At 39.7% G+C, this 20,793-nt stretch overlaps 1 non-coding gene across 1 annotated transcript; it reads right to left on the bottom strand.

Annotated features, from left to right (window-relative positions):
- Window positions 1–5,638: 5,638 nt before the first annotated feature.
- Window positions 5,639–5,745, bottom strand: LOC141722228 (small nucleolar RNA R71). Its single transcript, XR_012575249.1, has one exon. It is a non-coding gene; the product is annotated as a small nucleolar RNA R71 (small nucleolar RNA).
- Window positions 5,746–20,793: the final 15,048 nt, after the last annotated feature.

Here is a 20,793-nt window from a genome sequence, read left to right as displayed (position 1 = left end):
GGAGATCCTACCATGCCTGTCCCCCTGGAGCGATCTGAGCCTCGCTCGGGATGTGAGCTCTATCCCCGTAAGCTCCCTCCTCAAGGATTGGGGTATAGAAGCCCTGGTCTCATAAGCTCGGGTACGCCTACCCGCCCTCTCTGCATCCAACTCCCTCCTGGCCTCATCTAGTAGGCCCTCGGCAACAGCCACTCGGGTCCTCAATACATCCTGAACATATCCATGAGCTAACGAAGACTGCCTGTGAGCAGGGTCAAGAGGTGGTGAATCCGGAGCCGCTGAGGGTGCCTCCTCGGTCTGCCTAGGCTCGGAAGTATGGGTCTCTGAGCTGTCATCATCAGGAATCCAAGATAGTGGTGGAGGGGTAGGGGCTCTGACCACCGGAAGTGTGGGTAAAGGGATACCAGCATACACTACCATAGATCCAACACGCTCCTCAGCTACTGGGACCTCATCCGGGTCCTCCTCATCTGGAATAGCAATAACCTCTGTCTCTGACTCCTCTGAGGGGTCCTCCTCATCTGAAACAGCAATGACCTCCGTCTCAGGCTCCTCTGAGGGGTCCTCCTCATCCTCCTCCATCTCAGGCTCCTCCTGATCCTCAACATCTAGCAATGCCTCATCATGCTCACGCTCGAACATCTCAGGGTCCTCCATCTCAGGCGCCTACACATTAAACGAGCTAAGTTACTATCATGATACTTATAAGGGTTCCCGTAAGGGTTTTAACTGTCAGCACTACTTTAAGTAGTCCGACCATGAACTTGGCAAGAGTTCTTATTATCTTTGTGAGTTTGTTATTATATCGTCGCATCATCTCTGAGGTTTATAACGCTTAGCTCTGATACCATTTCTGTAACACCCCCAGATCCGGGGTCGGGGATCCGGGTTGTCACGGTCTTTCTTTCCACAATATCACTTCACTTAATTAATAATAAATAACCTCATGCTGTGACCCCATACTAACACACACCACAACCCGTTATAGTCTCAGAGATGAAATTGAAATAAGTACAAGTCTTTGAATCCACCATTTAAAAGTTATTACAACCCAAAATTATTACTTGATAAATTTACAGTTAATTGCCATTATCTGCCACAAGTTATAATTATACATAATTTGATTTTCAAAAGTAGATGGTCTGAACTACAATGGATCTACCTCTGCAGCTATAGCAGCTACAACATCATCGGGAAGACGTGGGACGCTTCCCACGCGCTTGCGCTGGGTCTGCTGGAGTCTGGCCATCTCTCCTAACTGTTGTTGTGTGATGAAGAAATAAAGCAAGAGTGAGCCTTACAGCTCGCAAGATAATACATAGTGATAACAATAATATAAGTATCTAAATGGATACTTACTAGAATCTTTATCGTGTGTAAGATAATTACTTACTAGATATAAGTAAAAACAAGGAATGAAGTTACCAATACTTCACCACACTTATATCATTTATAAAGCTACTTGAACTACCACCGTTCAAAGTACTATAAGTTTTAAGAAAAACATCCCATAGATGAGACCACAAGTTAAGACTTGAATAGATTCAATCTTTGAAATATTATTGAATGAAAAAGTTATGAGATACTTTATTTAGTCCCGATATATATATATCCACATATATATATCTCTAAAACATTTCCTGGAACCTCTGTTATGTAAAGTATGAACAGAGTTTGAAACATCCAATGAATTTTGGAAAGGAAAAGAATTTTGGCATAAACCAGATATCTTGCTGATCAGGCAAAGATACCAATAAGTAACCTTTTCTACTGTAGATGGATGAATTCCTCACCGGTCATCACCCTGGCCGCATTAGGACCTCGCGCTAGACCGTTACCCGGCCCCTCACGCGTTGATGGACTGCCACCCAGCCACTTACACAATAATAGACCGTACCCCGGCCTGTCGCTTATGCCGACTCAATTAGATGGGCTTACTTCCCGAACGTTGGGCAAGTAATCAATTCATTTACCAAAACTGCAACCTCGTTGCGAATATAAAATACACCACAGAGCCGAATTCCCCAGGTTTTGAGCGAGTATTTAAATCCCCTTAAAAGGAAGATCTTAAATATAAAAAAAAAGTTTTGGGATCCACTCTGACTTTTAAAAATCATTTTGAAGACTCAAAAACACTTTAAAGAGTGTTTGGAGTAAAGATGATTTAATGAAGTAAATCAGTCCCCAGAATATTTAGAAAATGACCGAATATTATTATTTAAATAATATTCCCATAAAGAATAGTCTTTATAAAAAATAATTGAAGTAGAAGTATTAAAATTTATACTTGAAACGAGTATTAAATAACCAAAGATATACTTATATGAAAGTATTATCTTTATTTGAATAATCGAAAATAAGTTTGATTATTAACACCTTATTCTTTAGTAAAATAAAGAATATATTTCAGCAAATAATCGGAGTCATAGATCCTCAAATGAATATTCAATAATATTCACTAATAATATAAAAGAGTCATAAGCCCTCGAATGAATATTCAAATAATATTCAATAAATAATATAAAAGAGTCATAAGCCCTCGAATGAATATTCAAAATAATATTCATTAATAAAGTAAAAGGAGTCATAAGTCCTCGAATGAATATTCAAAATAATATTCATTAATAAAGTAAAAGGAGTCATAAGTCCTCGAATGAATATTCAAAATAATATTCATTAATAAAGTAAAAGGAGTCATACGCCTTCGAATAATATTCGAAATAATATTCAATAATAAATAAAGTTTAAAGTTATCGAATAAACCTTATTCGATTAATAGTTTGGAAAACTATAACCATATATATATATAAATATATATATCCATATCCATATATATACAAAATCTACTCGGGATCCTCGACTCCCGGTTTTAGAAAATATTTTCACCTTTGGGTCCCTATACTAAGGGTATATGCAAGATACCGCTATCCTCTAGCATAGGTATTATCAACTGAACCAACAGATATATATTTCAAGAATATGAAACAGGCATGCATATATACCATATCACATGCTACAATATATCGCAAGAATTTGCTAAATAACCAACATGCATCTATCGCAAGATAATGCATATACAAGTGTATACATCACAACAACAGTATAACGGATAGAATACTTGCCTGAGCGACTTGGGGGTGAGAAAGGCTCGGGACGAGTCTGATAACCTATAAACAACAAGTAAGTTGGAATTAAACCAAAATCACTTGTAAATCTATACTTTAACAAACTTAGACTCTAACGCTTGTTTTGCGCTCACTGATTTGCTTAAGTCACTCGGGTACCCGCGGCTCCACCATTTTTAATAATTTAACCTTTACGAGTTTTAAAGCGATTCCTTCGCGAATGTCTTACCAACTGCCTAACACACTTACCATAAATGTTTCATATATTAATTAACCCTTTTTGGTCTATAACCTATGTTTCAAAGTAAGGCGAGGGAAAAAGTTTCGTTCGCGAAACGCCGTTATTGAAACGGTCGTTTCTCCTAAACCGTGCATCGGAATCGAACGAACTACATATCAAAACGAAGCTCGTAACATGAGCTATCTAAACATGGCAGTGGTCATAATCTAGCAGGGGGTTCTCGGGTCCTAATGCTATGCACAAAAACAGTCCAAAGAAAATCGGACGTTACGACGGCTATGTTTTCGCGATTTCCAAATTTTAAACCATACAAAACCAACCACAAACCAACCTCAAATCCAACATACGACCAACATCCATCCTTATCACATCATAACAACCCCAACCAATTCAATTTAATCATTCATACTTATGCCTAAACTTAAATTTAATCATACTTAAGTTCCTTTAAATCAAAACCACAACAATTACCATTCCATTTCACTACCATTCCAAATCCCAAACTCTAAATCATAACAACAAGCTACAATATCAACCCACTAATCAAAATCATCTTATAATATATAGGAATCTAGGGTTTGGAGATGGTATACCTTCCTTGAAGTGGTGGGTGGAGCTAGGAAGCCTTAAGAAGCTTTGAGAAGTCTTAAGAATGCTTGGATCTTCAAGAAAAACAAGAAAAAGTTCAAGTTAAAAACTTGAAAACACTATTCATTGTCTTCTTCTTTGATTAAATGAAGAAGATTGAGAAGGAATTAATGGCTTAAACTCATGATATATTCCTAACTAAGCATGAAGATGATTAGGGAATTATCTTACCAATTTAGGAAGCTTGGATCTTGGATTTTGAAAAATCTTGCCTTTAAAAAGTAAGAAAGCCGAGAGCAATGAAGAACTAATGCCTTGGTTGCTTTTTGATTTTTTGATGAGAATGATTTTTACTTGGCTTGGTTGACTTGTTTTGTATTTGATTTAGTCAATTACCTTCTTGCCCTTGAAATTGTGTGGTTACAAAGCTACCACACCTCCTTCCTTCCCATGTCATGCTTATGTCATCCTCATGATGTCATCCTCCCTTCCTTGTCCTCTTTCTATTGGTTGGATGACATCATTCCCACTAATCCCTTTGATTAACTTCCTAATCATTTGCCTAATGACCGCTGATCTGTTATACGGTTCGCTTAACTTTCGTTCTCGTTTATCGTTTGAAGGATCATACCCGGGATCTTATTACTTAGGTTCCCTTAACCTTTCTCAATACATTATATTCCTTTTTATGATCCTCTATTATAATCCTTTAATTTAAATCCTTTTTATCCTGTTACCTTATACTCAATTCTCTCCGTATCTTGTGGATTTCCGGGAAAAACCAAAGTGTTCGGAATTGGATTCTGACGATCTTTACATACACTTATATACTACATAGAGTACTAATAATATCCCAGAATATCCATAACAGAACCCCTACATAGTGTGGCGTGAAAAGTTTCTTCATTCAGCTAAAACACTATTCACAAGGGTTACAAAAAGTTGAAAAATTTTGGGGTTATTACACTTGCGAACGCGTATACTTGCGTGAATATTAGTGCGTGATTTCGCCCTAACAAGTTTTTGGCGCCGCTACCGGGGACTCGGCGTATTTGTTTAGTTTATGTACTTACCATCATTGGTCATTAGGACTCAGTGATTAGGACGTAGTAGTTAATTACTCTTTTTGGTTGTGTTTCAGGTACTTTAGCAAACGTTTATGCAAACTCGTTCTCGTGCTCGCAAGAGGACCTTAGATACAACTGAGGAGAAAGACGAAGTTCTTGATATACCGGAGAAGTTAGATTTTGAGGATTCGGATTCAGGAACTGAGCAGAAAGAACCAGTAAACATGGGAGATCGTATTGTTCAAGCTGATCCAGCTCTTATGGATTTTTCTCGGCCTAAAATTGATGACATTCAGTCAAGCATCCTTCATCCGGCTATTCAAGCTAACACCTTTGAGATCAAGTCGGGCACTATTCAGATGGTGCAGAATTCTGTTTCTTTTGGAGGAGCGGCAACTGAAGACCCCAACATGCACATAAGGAATTTTGTCGAGATCTGCAGCACTTTTAAGTATAATGGCGTGACTGATGAGGCTATCAAGTTGAGGCTTTTCCCATTCTCACTGAGGGATAAAGCTAAAGACTGGTTACATTCTGAACCAGCTGGGTCAATCACTACGTGGCAAGATCTTGCGCAAAAGTTTCTGGTGAAGTTTTATCCAATGGCAAAGACTGCTGCTATGAGGAGTGCTCTTACTCAATTTGCGCAGCAACCTACAGAATCTATGTGCGAGGCTTGGGAACGCTACAAGGAAATGTTGAGAAAATGTCCACATCATGGAATGCCGGATTGGATGGTAATCACTGGTTTTTATAATGGTTTGGGGGCCCAATCTCGGCCCATGCTCGATGCAGCAGCTGGAGGTGCCTTATGGGCTAAAAGCTATACTGAGGCGTATAATCTTATCGAGATGATGGTTGCAAATGAGCATCAAAACCCAACTCAGAGGATGACGTCAGGCAAGGTAGCAGGTATTCTGGAAGTTGATGCAGCCACCGCTATTGCAGCCCAGCTCCAAGCGCTATCAATGAAGGTTGATTCTTTGGCTACGTATGGAGTTAATCAAATAGCTATGGTTTGTGAGCTTTGTGCAGGTTCTCATGCTACGGATCAGTGTTCTCTTGTCAATGAATCTGTTCAGTATGTGAATAATTATCAACGACAACAGCAGCCTGTGCCAACGACCTATCATCCTAACAACAGAAATCATCCAAATTTCAGCTGGGGGAATAATCAGAATGCTATTCAGCCACCATATCAGCAAGGAGTAAGTAAACAGTTTAACCCACCTGGATTCCAGCAACCACAGCAGTATGCTACAAGGCAATCATATCCTCAACAGGGAAGTGCAGCTGCACCTACTAGTGCTGATTTTGAGGAACTTAAGTTGTTGTGCAAGAGTCAGGCGGTTTCTATCAAGACCTTGGAAAATCAAATCGGTCAATTAGCCAATGCAGTGCTCAATCATCAACCTGGCACTCTTCCCAGTGACACGGAAGTACCAGGTAGGAAGGAAGCTAAAGAGCAAGTCAAGGCTATTACCTTAAGGTCTGGAAAAGTAGCTGATGCTGAAAAGGCAAAAGAAGTCGAAGCTGAAGTTAGAGATGAAGAATCTAAGCAAAAGGAGAAAGCGGCGGAACCAAGGAAGACTACTGTTGAATACACTCTGCCTGAGGCTAATACAGGGGAGAAACAGCTCTATCCTCCACCACCTTTTCCTAAGAGATTGCAGCAACAAAAGCTGGATAGACAGTTCGGGAAGTTTCTGGAGGTGTTCAAGAAACTTCACATCAATATACCTTTCGCTGAGGCTCTGGAACAAATGCCTAGTTATGCGAAGTTTATGAAGACTATTCTTTCAAGGAAGGTGAAACTGGATGACCTTGAAACCGTTGCTCTCACGGAAGAATGCAGCGCTGTTCTGCAGCAAAAGTTACCACCAAAACTGAAAGATCCAGGAAGCTTCACCATTCCTTGCACCATTGGCAATCTAACTTTTGACAACTGCCTTTGTGATTTGGGAGCAAGCATTAATCTGATGCCCTTGTCGATCTTTAAAAAGCTGGATCTGCCTGATCCAAAACCCACATACATGTCGCTACAATTGGCGGACCGTTCCATTACTTACCCAAGGGGCATAGTTGAGGATGTGCTCGTCAAGGTGGATAAGCTCTTCTTTCCTGCAGATTTTGTTATTCTGGATTTTGAGGAAGATAAGAAGATTCCCATAATCTTGGGGAGGCCTTTCTTGGCTACTGGTCGTACCTTGATAGATGTGCAAAAAGGGGAACTTACTATGCGGGTCCAAGATCAGGATGTGACCTTCAACGTATTCAAGGCAATGAAATTCCCTACAGAAGATGAGGAGTGCTTAAAAGTGGATGTGATTGATTCTGCGGTTACTTCGGAACTCGATCACATGCTAATGTCTGATGCATTGGAAAAGGCTTTAGTGGGGGATTTTGACAGCGATGATGAAGATAGCAACGAGCAATTACAATATCTGAACGCTTCTCCATGGAAGCGAAAGCTCGACATACCATTTGAATCTCTTGGTACTTCTGACCTTAAGAATGCTGAAGGGAAGCTCAAACCATCAATAGAGGAAGCACCTACCTTGGAGCTTAAACCATTACCTGAACACTTGAGGTATGCTTTTTTAGGTGATTCATCTACGTTACCTGTTATTATTTCAGCTGACCTTTCAGGTAGTGAGGAAGACAAGCTCTTAGGATTTTGAGAGAATTCAAATCGGCTATAGGATGGACCATAACAGACATCAAGGGGATAAGTCCTTCATATTGTATGCATAAAATTCTGTTAGAGGAAGGTAGTAAGCCAACTGTGGAACAGCAGCGAAGACTGAACCCGATCATGAAGGAGGTGGTGAAGAAAGAAATTCTGAAATGGCTAGATGCAGGCATCATTTATCCTATTTCTGACAGCTCGTGGGTGAGCCCTGTACAATGTGTTCCTAAGAAATGAGGTATCACTGTGGTCGCAAATGAAAAGAATGAGCTCATCCCTACTCGAACAGTTACAGGATGGAGAGTATGCATGGATTATAGAAAATTGAACAAAGCCACAAGGAAGGATCACTTCCCTCTCCCATTCATTGATCAAATGCTTGACAGATTGGCGGGACATGAGTATTTTTGTCTTCTGGATGGTTATTCCGGGTATAATCAGATTTGTATTGCACCAGAGGATCAGGAAAAGACTACCTTCACTTGTCCATTTGGCACATTTGCTTTTCGTAGAGTTTCGTTTGGGTTATGTGGCGCCCCGGCCACCTTTCAGAGATGTATGATGGCTATATTCTCTGACATGATTGGAAATAACGTCGAAGTGTTCATGGATGACTTCTCCGTCTTTGGACACTCATATGATGAATGTTTAAATAATCTGCGCGCCGTACTCAAAAGATGCGTGGAAACTAATTTGGTGCTTAATTGGGAGAAATGTCATTTTATGGTGCGTGAAGGCATTATCCTTGGGCATAAGGTCTCTAGCAAAGGTCTGGAGGTGGACAAGGCCAAGGTGGGAGTCATTGAAAATCTTCCCCCACCTAATTCGGTGAAAGGAATCCGCAGTTTTCTCGGTCATGCGGGTTTTTATCGGCGATTCATCAAGGACTTTTCAAAGATATCTAAGCCGTTGTGCAATTTACTTGAGAAAGATGTGCCTTTTAAATTTGATGATGAATGTTTGGCAGCATTCGAGACTCTCAAGGAGAGTTTGATCACGGCACCAGTTATTACAGCACCAGATTGGAGAGAACCGTTTGAGATGATGTGTGATGCGAGTGATTATGCGGTAGGTGCAGTTCTGGGACAGCGCAAGAAAAATCTCTTCCATGTGGTCTACTATGCGAGTAAGACTTTAAATGGGGCCCAATTGAACTACACCACTACTGAGAAGGAGCTTTTGGCTATAGTCTTTGGCTTTGAGAAATTTTGATCTTATCTGCTTGGTACGAAAGTGACAGTATTCACTGATCATGCAGCTATTCGCTATCTGGTTTCTAAGAAGGATTCGAAGCCGAGACTCATTCGTTGGGTGCTTTTACTTCAAGAATTTGAGTTAGAGATCAAAGATAGAAAAGGTACTGAGAATCAAGTAGCTGACCATCTCTCTAGGTTGGAGAATCCCGATTCTACTTCACAAGATAGGACGTTAATCAATGAATCTTTTCCGGATGAGCAGTTGTTTGCAATTCAGGAGGAAGAACCATGGTTTGCAGATATTGTAAACTATCTTGTCAGCAATATAATGCCTCCTAATTTGACATCCGCGCAAAAGAAGAAGTTTCTGCATGAGGTGAAGTGGTATATGTGGGATGAACCATATTTGTTTAGACAGGGAGCTGACCAGATCATCAGGAGATGTATCCCGTTCTGTGAGACGGAGGGGATATTACGAGACTGCCATTCCACGGTTTATGGTGGACACTATGGAGGTGAGAAGACGGCAGCTCGTATTCTGCAAGCAGGTTTTTTCTGGCCTATCTTGTTCAAGGATGCTCATCAGTTTGTTTTAAGGTGTGATCGTTGCCAAAGAGTGGGAAATTTGTCAAGGAAGGATGAGATGCCATTAAATGTGATGCTTGAAGTCGAGGTCTTTGATGTATGGGGAATCGATTTCATGGGGCCTTTTATCTCGTCTTGCAATAATCAGTACATCTTGCTGGCAGTCGATTATGTCTCAAAATGGGTCGAAGTTAAAGCTTTACCGACAAATGATGCAAAGGCAGTGCTAAATTTTCTTCATAAGCAAATTTTCACAAGGTTTGGAACACCTCGGGTAATCATAAGTGATGAAGGATCACATTTTTACAACCGTAAGTTCACTTCTATGATGCAGCGTTATAATGTGAATCATCGAGTAGCTACTGCCTATCATCCGCAAACAAATGGTCAAGCGGAAGTGTCTAACAGAGAGATAAAGCGCATTCTAGAATAGGTTGTTTGTCCGTCAAGGAAAGATTGGTCTTTAAAGCTCGATGAAGCTGTTTGGGCTTACAGAACAGCATACAAAACTCCACTTGGGATGTCACCGTTTCAATTGGTGTACGGTAAAGGATGTCATCTACCGGCGGAGCTTGAGCATAAGGCCTACTGGGCATTGAAGAAATTGAACCTGGATTTAGATGCAGCTGGTAAGAAAAGAATGCTTCAGTTGAATGAACTTGATGAATTTCGACTGCAAGCGTACGAGAATAACAAAATGTATAAGGAAAAGGTGAAGAGGTGGCACGATAGGAAGCTACATCCTAAGTTATTTGTGCCAGGGTAACAAGTTCTGTTATTCAACTCTCGGCTCCGACTTTTTCCTGGTAAGTTGAAATCAAGGTGGTCTGGACCTTTTATTGTCAAAACTGTGTTTCCACATGGAGCAGTGGAAATTTTTGAGAATGATTCGGACCAAGCATTCAAGGTTAACGGTCAGCGGTTGAAACACTACTATGGGGACATGGCAAACCGAGAGGTGGTTAGTGCCATTTTGTTGACTATGTGATAAAGGTACGGAACGTCAAGCTAATGACGAAAAAGAAGCGCTGCGTGGGAGGCAACCCATGAATTGTTGTTACAGGAACCCTTAGAATTTAATAACCTATCCAAAAACACAAAAAAATCAGAAAACAGGGGCTGAAAAAAAAAATTCCAGAGACCCTCTGCGCGCCCGCGCAGCTAGGCTGAGCGGCCGCGCAGCTTGCTGCGCGCCCGCGCAGAAATGCTGAGCGGCCGCGCAGGGGTCGAGTTCCAGAATTTTTTTACAGTTCAGAAAAAAAAAAAAAACAAAAACCAATTACTGCCCATAAACCCACGAATTCTTTTCCCATTACCCCATGATTTTATCCCTCAACCCCACTCCTAATCTAATTTAACCTACTCCATACCCTATATATACATACACCTATCCTACATATCTCCCACAACTTCATACACTTAAACCCTCTCATAAACATCAAAAATCAGTTCTTACACACTTTTATTCACAAATCAATGGCACCCAAGAGAGCACGCACTATTGACAGCAGCAGCACAGTTCCTACTGCTGATTCATCAAGGGGTACTGCTGCAAGGCCTCGGTTAACTGACAGAGCCGCGGAGGAGGAGTACACTAGGCTGTTGGGGAAGTCGATTCTGAAGGAGAGGGGGTTTTTACCATCAGGGAGGGATGGTGAGTTGTTGCCCATGATTGCAGAGAAGGGGTGGATAGCTTTTTGTGAGTCACCTGAAGCAGTACCGATGAGTGTTGTTCGCGAGTTCTACGTGAACGCGAAGGCTGAAAAGAATGGGTTTTCTGTAGTTCGTGGGCTGACGGTTGATTATCATCCTGCGGCGATTCGCCGTGTGATTGGACAGCGAAAGAGGAAGCCCGAGGAGGAGAACTGGAATGAAAAGACTGCTGAGGACTTTGACTTGGATTTGATTTGTGCGACTCTCTGTCGACCGGGCACAGTTTGGAACCGCAGTCCAGCCAATAATGAGTATCGTCACTTTCCGGCGATCGCCATGAACATGTATGCCCGTGCATGGAATGCATTTATATGTGCTAATATTTTGCCTTCTTCACATGCACACGAGGTCACAGTTGAGAGAGCACAGCTGTTGTGGGGAATTCTGAATGAGGAATACTATGTGGACCTTGGTGAGTTTATCTACCAAAGAATTCTGAAGTTTTTGAGGGGAGCAAAGCATATGAACATCCCTTATGCATCCACGGTTACAAAGCTATGCCGAGCAGTAGGAGTGAACTGGCCGGCTCATGAGCAGTTGCAGTTGCCAGCAGCTCCGATAGATTCTGGCACTCTGAATGGGATGCAGGAGTGGACCGGTGGTGAGCCTGAGGAGCATGGGCTGGGTTATCGTCTTCCAGGAGGGCGTCCAGCACGAGGTGCTACTATGGCCAGGCCAGGGCGTGGTGAGGCTAGTTCTTCGAGAGCTCAGGAGGGTGCTGGGATGGGTGATGCCCAGTATAGGAGGCTTTCACGGCGGATGGATGCCATGTATGAGACGCAGAGCAGGTTTGCTCAAGAGCTCACTCTTACGTTAGGAACTGCTTTTCGAGGCCTTGGAGCTGATATCCAGTGGCCAGTTTTTGGTGAGGACTCTGCATACCCGCCGCCTGATACTCCACCCACTGAGGGTGATGATGATGATGACTCCGAGTAGGTATACCCTGTGTTCCTTTCTACTACCTTCACTGGGGACAGTGAAGATTTTAAGTTTGGGGGTGGTAGTTAAGGAATATTTTGTGTGTGTCATATAGCTGCATATTCATAATAGTTAGTTCATATAGTTGCATAATTTTTGCCATATAGTTTTTTTTATATATATAGCTTTATTTATTTGTCATATCATATAGCTCATGCATATACCATGATCCCTTTTGCAATGATTTATCGACTGAATTGTGATATTGATGCGAGTGTAGTGATAGCATTAAAGTGATATTAAGTTGTGTAGGTTGATATGCATGCTAGAAGCACTTGTATTGTCACTAAGTCTTAGAGAATGCTTAAGGACTAGATTGTTGTTATGATCTGATTATTTTCGAGGATAATCTATTTATTATGCTTAGAATTTGATAATAGGTTCTTAGTGGTAAAGGCATGAAAAAGAAAAAAAATGGAGTAAAAATGGAATTTGTTGCTAGTTGTGGCTAGGCGTCAAATGGCTAGTAGCCGGCTCGCATGTTATGCGAGTAGTCTAGGGTTGAGCAAGATGGAGCGAAACGCACTTGCTCAGAGAGAAAAAAAAAATTGCATAATTGATCAAGAGTGGGCTCTTTAGTATTCGAGTTATTAAGTTCTTAGGGGACTTTGTGCCTAGTGACCTAAGGCTTTTAGAGTCTGGGATCCGCTAACCTAACGCTCGTTATATGGATACCATTGTATAAGTCTTTTGTGGACCTCACTCATTGCACGGTCAAATAAGCATTTGAGTTGTAAATAAAAAGCACAATTCCGTAGTAAGCTCCAGAGTTCTTGTAGTGTTGTATATCACTTTGTGCCTAGAATTTTTATTCTTTGTATAATCGTAGGATTGCCTTGAGGATAGTCTAGTCATAGTAATTGGTCTAGTTCCAAAGCATATCTGTTAAGCATTTGCACACACCACGTTTCTGGCGGTATGTCCGTTTGCATGAGTTTATTGATCTTTAGTGTCTAACTGCATTCGTTGAGACGTGGCAATTTGGTTGGTTAATTGTAGTAAGGGGGATCGTTGCATTTTCATATAGATTGCATTCATGCATATTTTTATTTGTTTTTGAGTCTGTGACGCTTGAGGACAAGCATCGATTTAAGTTTGGGGGTGTGATAAGTGGCATTTTATACCACTTAGAACGTCTTAAAATGGCTTAAATTGGTGTCTTAAAATCAAGTATTTCGTGTATTTGATGCGTTTTTCTAGTGTTTATGCATTTAAGGGTATTAGTTGCATTTCGGAGGAGGAATCATCAAGAATAAGCCTTGGCATGTGTTCACCATTGAGAGAGGAAAAGAACGGGCAGATTACGGCGAAGAAGCGGAGCAAACCTGTAAATTTTCCAGTAGGGTCCTGCGCGCCCGCGCAGCAATGCTGAGCGGCCGCGCAGCAGCCTTGCGCGCCCGCGCAGAAATGCTGAGCGGCCACGCAGGGTCGGGGAAAAAGATATATTATTTTAGACTTCTACTTCTGTTTGGCTTCCAACTTCTATGTAATCTGAGTTTTATGGGGCTATTATATAGGTATATTGGAGACATTTTTTACAGAGTATTAAGAGGAGATTATGTTTTAGATTGTGTTTTGTAAGAAGCGAAGAAGATAAGGAAGAAGACCGATTTAGCACACTACAGTGAAGAGGAAGCATATATTCTTGTGATTCTTGTTTCGTTGTAACGTTGGATGCTAGTTTTCTTGCTTTGACCTATTTACTCTTGTGACGTACTCTGTTTTAATATAATCAGTTTAGTTATTATTTTCTTGTGTTTGTTTATCATGATTTCATATGAACCCATGATGGCGATAAGTTCTATTATGGGCTAATCGTGATCATGGGGTTGCAACGGATTTAATATGGAATTCTTTAGTTAATTGTTTAATACTTTAGTATGTGATGATTGCATGATCTCTAGTATTGGTTGTGCGTATTCGTCTTATGTGCGTCGCGAACATATAAGATAGGGTGTTAATCTCTTGTGAAGCGACGGTGGATCTTGAGATTTAGAACTTGCCATGCTAGCATAGGTTCATGTACGTTGTGCATGATTAGTGGGTAACTCTAACAGTTTTATTTGCCCTATGTAATCAAAAAGGAATAACTTGTGCTTAAATCGTTGTGTTGTCAATTTCTGTAGACATATAGGAACTCAACATAATTGATGACTATTCAACTTCTATCTTAATTGTGGATGTTTGGTAGAATGATATTAGTACAATGAAAGTTGGCTTTTATCAGTTTCGTGTTATTCGATTAATATCATCACTGTCACATGCTAAAGGTAATAACTATGGTTATAGAAGGAAGTAATAATGAAGTTGTGATCTCATGAGTGTTTTATTATTGATAAATTGAAGTGTTAGTTAAGTGGTTAATTAAGTAGTTAATTATAGTTAATATTTAATCAACAATTTTAAGTGTTATTATCTTAACATTGAGAAGTAGTCATACATTGGTGAGTGAGTTAAACTAGACAATAAATTAGTCTGAGTCTCTGAGGGAACGAACTAGAAAGTATTCTATATTACTTGCGAATGCGTATACTTGCGTGAATATTAGTGCGTGATTTCGCCCTAACACATAGGTCCTCAAATGAATATTCAAATAATATTCAATAAATAATATAAAGTGAGTCATAAGTCCTCGAATGAATATTCAAGTAATATTCATTAAATAAAATAAAAGGAGTCATAAATCCTCGAATGAATATTCAAGTAATATTCATTAAATAATGTGAAGTTATCGAATAAACCTTATTCGATTAATAGTTTTTAAAAACCATATCAATATATATATAATTATATATATATCATATACTCGGGAACATCTACTCCCGGTTTTAGAAAAGGGTTCACCTTTGGGTCTCCTATACTCAGGGTATACGCAACTACTGCTTATCTCTAGCATAGGTATTATGCAACTAATAAGCATTTGAACCAACAGATATATAAGTCAAGTATACGAAACAGGTATGCATATATACCATATCACATGCTCCAATATATCGCAAGAATTTGCTAATAACAAATATGCATTTATCACAAGATCATGCACATACACATATACATCACAATAACAGTTATACGGGTAGAAAACTTGCCTGAGTGCTCCCGGATAGACTTAAGCTTAGAGTGGGTCCGATAACCTATGAACAACAACATAAGTCGGAATTAAACCCCGTTCGCTTAAGAAACTAGACTTTAACCATTTAGAGTCCTAACGTTCGCTTTCGCGCTTAACGATTTACTTAAGTCGCTCGAGTACCCTCGGCTCCACCATTTTTAATAAATTAACCATTAAGAATTTTAAAGCGATTCTTTCGCGAGTGTCTTACCAACTGCCTAACACACTTAACATAATTGTTTCATACTTCAATTAGTCCTTTAAGGTCTTTAACCTATGTTTCGAAGTAAGGCGAGGGGTAATGATTTGTTCGCGAAATGTCGTTACTTAAAACGGCCGTTTCTCCTAAACCGTACATCAGAATCAAATGAACCACATATCAAAATGAAGCTCGTAACATGAACTATCTAAACATGGCAATGGTCAAAACCTAGCAAGGAGTTCTCGGGTCCTAATGTTATGAACAAAAGCAGTCTAAAGTAAATCGGACATTACGACGGCTATGTTTACGCGATTTCCCAATTTTATACCATTCCAATTTAACCACCAATCAATCCCAATTCATTCATACAATCAACATTCATCCAAAACACACTACAACAGTCCCAACACCTCAAGTTCTTCCAATTTATGTTATTCTCATCATGAATTTAAACTATACTTAATTCCTTTAACAAATCAACAAGATTCAACATTCATACCACTACCACTCCAACCCAAACTCTAAACAAACAAGATTCATGCTTCACATATACTATATTACTCATAACCATTCCTAAATACTCAAAACTAAAGCTAGGGTTTGGAGTTTATACCTTCTTGAAGCTTCTTAATCAATGAAAGATCCCTGGAATGCCCATGGAAGCCTTGATCTATGCTTAAGCTACCTTGAACTTTCATAAAAATCAAGAAAACCAAAGTTATTTCTTGAAGGTTACTATTCACCATCTTCTTCCTTAATTTATTGGAAGAGATTGTGAAGGAATTAGAAGTTTAAACTTATAGGATATCCATATCTATGTACAAGGAACCTTAGATAATTACCTTGTGATACAATGCTTGGAACTTGATTTTTGATTTTTCTTCCTTTGAAAAAGATGAAAAGCCGAGAGCAAGATGATGAGAATGAAACGATTTTGTGTTTTTTGATTTTTTTGGCTTAGCTTGGTTGTTTTTTGTTTTGTTTTTGGTTAATTACCTTAATAACCTTATATTTGTGTGGTTATAAACCAACCACACCTCCTCCTTCCCTATGTCATGCTTGCATCACCTTATTGTGTCATCATCTCTTACTTGCCCTCTTCTCATTGGTTGGGTGACCTCATCAACCCTAACCTCCTTCATTAACCTCCTAATTGTTTGCCTAATGACCGCTGATCTGTTATACGGTTCGCTTAACCTTCGTTTTCGTTTATCGTTTGAGGGATCATACCCGGGATCTTATTACTTGGGTTTCCTTAACCTTTCTTAATACATTATAATCCTTTTATGATCCTCTCTTATAATCCTTTAATTTAAATCCTTTTTATCCTGTTACCTTATACTCAATTCTTTCCGTATCTAGTGGATTTCCGGGAAAAATCAAAGTGTTCGGAATTGGATTCTGACGATCTTTACATACACTTATATACCACATAGAGTACTAATAATATCCCAGAAGATTAATAACAGAACCCCTACATAGTGTGGCATGAAAAGTTTTCTTATTCAGCATAATCAGCAAAACACTATTCATAAGGGTTTCAAAAATTCCAAAAATTGGGGTTATTACACAAAGTGCTCATACTCTTGAGTGAGTATAGTCCTCCTGTTCTTCTTGATTGCATCAGTTCCCTGGCATCTTGTCTCCAAAGCATCCCATATCTCCTTTGCAATCTTGCAATGAATTACCCTATTTGACATGACATTATTAATGGCACTATGCAGCAAATCCCTTACCCTTGCATCCTTGGCAATAGATGAGATGTCTTCAGCTGTGTAATCACCTTTCTCCTTTGGTATGGACTTTGCTGGTTGATCAACAACTGCAACAGAGAGCTTGGTAGGCTTATAAGGTCCTTCATTAATCATATCAAGGTATTCTGGATCTGTAGCTTCCAGAAACATAGCCATCTTTACTTTCTATATGGGATACTCAGAAGGTCTCAGTATAGGAACCCTAATAGTCTCATATCGACTGTGTGTTTGGGTGTTTTGAGTTTCTTGAGTTTTGGTGGGCTTAGTTGGGGTTTGTGTTTCTTCAGACATGATTGTTTGGATCTTTACTATATGTGTGTTAACAAAAAAGCTCTGATACCAATTGTTAGGTCACACAACACTGTAGAAGGGGGTTGAATACAGTGTTTATCAATCAAATCGATTTAACACAAGTAAGTAACAAAGATCAAGTATATTAAATAAACTCTGTTACAATATGAACTGTTGTTCTCTCTCAGTGATGAACAAATATCACCAAGAGCTGCTAGGTTACAATGTATAATCTTCTCGATAATGATAACACATATAGTGTAAACCCCAAGTCTGTGTTTATATAGTACACAGTTACAAGATATATTCTAATTGATATGGAATACAATTCTGTCTCCTAAAATATATCAATCAGATATCTTCTACAAGTCTTCCAATCTTCTAACTCTTTCCATGCATATCTTCTTTTATTTTAGTCTCGATCTTCTCCTGTAAATCAGCTTCATTCCTTATCTGAAAGTCTTCCCGCACTTAAGTTCTGATATGACCTTAAGTTCTGATATTAAGTTCTAACTTCCAGTAAGTCCTGATTTCCGTAAGTCCTGATTTGTCATGTTGTTAAGTTCTGAGAACTAAACACAAATCATATTAGACATGACATCTCAAATATATCTAACAAATGTGTTTTCTAGTGTTTTTGCATTTCAGGCATTAATCAGGGATTCAGGTGAATTAGCGTTATTTTGGTGCTAATATGGTGTTAGGATGGTGTTCATGGAATAAAGCTCGGGAAACCAACTCATTGCAACAAGAATTGAAGAAAAATAGAATTTTTTCCAAGAGCACGGCGCACCCGCGCTGTCATAGCGCGCAGCCGCGCCCAAACTACAGAGATGCAGCGCGCCCGCACTGATAAAGCGCATGGTCGCGCCGGGTCGGGATGTTAAAATCCTGATTTTACTTGGCTTCTAATTGGAGGACTTCTACTTTGCATGGGCTGCTATATATACCTAAATAAAAGACGTTTTTCAAGAGAGAGACGTACCAGAGCACAAGGAGAAGGCGTGAGAAGGCGTAAGAAGATAGTTTTAGCACGATTCAATGAAGACGAAGAAAATCTAGTTCTTACTTGTGATTATTTATTCTAAGTTATAACTTTGGATGCTAGTTTTCTTATTCATGAACCTATACTCTTATTTCTTACTTTGTTTATTATTTGTTTATAAAGACTACATTTATTTTACCATGCTTTCATCGGAACCCATGTTGATGATGAGTCTGATTATGGGCTAATCGTTATCGTGGGGTTCTAGCGGATTAATTTATGGATTTATTTAGTTAATTTATTTTGATACCTTAGTGTGTGGTGATTGTATGATAACCTAGTATTGGTTGTGCTTATTCGTCTTATGAGCATCGCGAACTTATAAGATAGTGTGTTAATTCTTAATGAAGCGACAGTGAATTTAAGGATTTAGAACTTGCCATGCTAGCATAGGTTCATGTGTTATTGTTATACATGATTCGTAGGTAATTTTAACTATCTTAATTTCCCTATGTAATTATGATAGATAACTTGTATATTAAATCGTTAGGTTGTCAAATTCTATAGATATATAGGGTCTCAATATAATTGGTGTCTATTCATCTTCTATCTCTTTTATGGATGTCTGGTAGTATGGTATTCGTGCAACGAAAGTTGGCATTTATCAGTCTCGTGTTATCTGATTAGTGTCATCACCATTGCATGCTAAGGTTAAGAACGAAAAGGCTATTGAATGAAGTACTTAATGAAGTTAGAATCCCATGTTTGTGTCATATATTATTCAACTCTTTACTCTATTAGTTAATGTTCTATAGTATAATTCTCAATAGTTAATCATAGTATAACAAACCAAATTATTATTCGTCTTAGCATTGAATAATAGCTATATCATTGTTGCATAAGTGCATAAATCACAAAGTTAACCTAAACCAGTCTCTGTGGGAATGAACTAAAAATAATTATATATTACCTGCGAACGTGTATACTTGCGTGAATTGTAGCGCGTGTTTAGCGACTAACACAAGGACCGATAGTCCCGAACGCGAGAGTCGCCATTAAAACTCGAAGATCACAAACCCTAGCATTAATTACTAACTCACGCTAGTTTTTATTCCATAACATTTGTCGTCGTCTGTGGGAAAGCTAAAACAACCATTGTGAACACACGGAGCATAAACAGTAGTGGAACAAACACTCTTGTCCCATTGAGAACAATCGCATCAGTGGTAGAAATTCCACCGCACTCAACCTATACCTCCCCCCAAGGAGGAACCCTGGTAGGGGCAACCGAGGCTCAACCACAAGGGACGAATCCCCCGGCTCCTCAAGGGACGAATCCCCAATTTCAGCAGCTACATGCACCTGTGAACCCTCAACCTGTTGGGTATGAGTACTCGATGATCGTGACCATTAACCCCCCTTATGGGATGCATTTATACTCCGAGACTAGAGGAAGTGGACACTCTAATTGGAGCGAAGCACAAGGGCAGACACCCCAATACATACGTGGCTTGGCTCCTATCCTAGAGGATCGAGAATTCTCTGGACCCTATTCTCCGAATCATCGGACGATGAGGTTACTCCAAGGAGGAGGTGTGCCGGTAAAGAGCCGATGCCTAGCACCAACCACCGGCCCGGGAGCACTCAAGGGATGAAACCCCAAGATGTCCAAGAAAGGATCAAGGCTCACGAAGTTGAGATCCAAAGGCTGAAGCGCGACCTGGAGGTGCATTCGACCCCAAGACCTCCACTTGATGTGAGGCAGAGAGATCTTCCTCCAATTATAGACCTGGATGGTCCAATATGAAGTGGGAAACAAAATCGGAATTCTAATATCTAAATCCAAGCAAAAATTTGTGTCATTCTCCAATCGCATGAGTGTGCGTCTTCCGCATCTTCCTCAACTAGGGCGCATTCTCAACCAATGTCGCGTCTTTGAATTATTAATCTCCGTGTTAACCGTAATTATGCGCCCTCACTCCTTTCCATGTCCATAATTGTCATTCACATTTCTCCCTCCTTCACCTATAAATACCTGTTCTTTTCTTGACAACTTTAACCTTGATTTTTTTAAAGAGGCTTACCACTTATTCCATATTTGATTTCTTGCTTCTTCCCAAATCATAACTACAAATCGCTGATTTCATATTTTCCACAAAAAGTGTGATTCTTTTATTCAAATAAAAATTGAGGCTTCTAGGATCTTCTATAATCACCAAATATTAGAGGGCGCGCTCTTTAGAGAGGCGGCGTCTTCCTCAACAAAA

Source organism: Apium graveolens, chromosome 4 (genome assembly GCF_009905375.1).
Source record: "Apium graveolens cultivar Ventura chromosome 4, ASM990537v1, whole genome shotgun sequence".
In the NCBI taxonomy this organism is placed as follows: Eukaryota; Viridiplantae; Streptophyta; class Magnoliopsida; order Apiales; family Apiaceae; genus Apium; species Apium graveolens.
The sequence above is the reverse complement of the archived record's forward strand: the minus strand, read 5'-3'. Positions and strand labels throughout refer to the sequence as shown.